Consider the following 381-nt stretch of genomic DNA (forward strand, 5'->3'; position numbering starts at 1 on the left):
CTGGGCGCCGCGGCCCCCCAAAAACGTTGGTCAGATGCCACGAAGTAGGTGGCAATGCCTTAACCGTATGCGTGTTGTCAGGCCCGAGGGCCTCTTCCATCCTTGTCAAGGGGAGTGCTAACCTTCTCTCCTTTCATACAACACGCCTGTCTCTCCGTCCGGGCGACATTTAAGGACCGCCGCCCAGGCCACCTTACGCTCAGGGCGACTCGGCATGGCGCGCCCCGCGCAGACAACGCCGGCGGAGGCGCCCGTCCTCATTGCGGAGCCACCATTGTCCACGCTTTGTCGCCCAAATCACCACAGGGGCTGCCGCGCGTGGAAAAGCTCGCCGGTCCCTTCCCTAATATATTCATGAGCCCAGCCAATCAGAGGCTGGGA

The 381-nt window shown here is 62.2% G+C and overlaps 1 non-coding gene across 1 annotated transcript; it reads right to left on the bottom strand.

Moving 5' to 3' along the window:
* Positions 1-18: 18 nt before the first annotated feature.
* On the bottom strand, positions 19-144 carry LOC115285272. The gene has a single exon (XR_003905467.1). It is a non-coding gene; the product is annotated as a U6atac minor spliceosomal RNA (small nuclear RNA).
* Between the last annotated feature and the right edge of the window lie 237 nt (positions 145-381).

The sequence above is a fragment of the Suricata suricatta genome, unplaced genomic scaffold (assembly GCF_006229205.1).
Source record: "Suricata suricatta isolate VVHF042 unplaced genomic scaffold, meerkat_22Aug2017_6uvM2_HiC HiC_scaffold_6196, whole genome shotgun sequence".
NCBI classification, from domain to species: Eukaryota; Metazoa; Chordata; class Mammalia; order Carnivora; family Herpestidae; genus Suricata; species Suricata suricatta.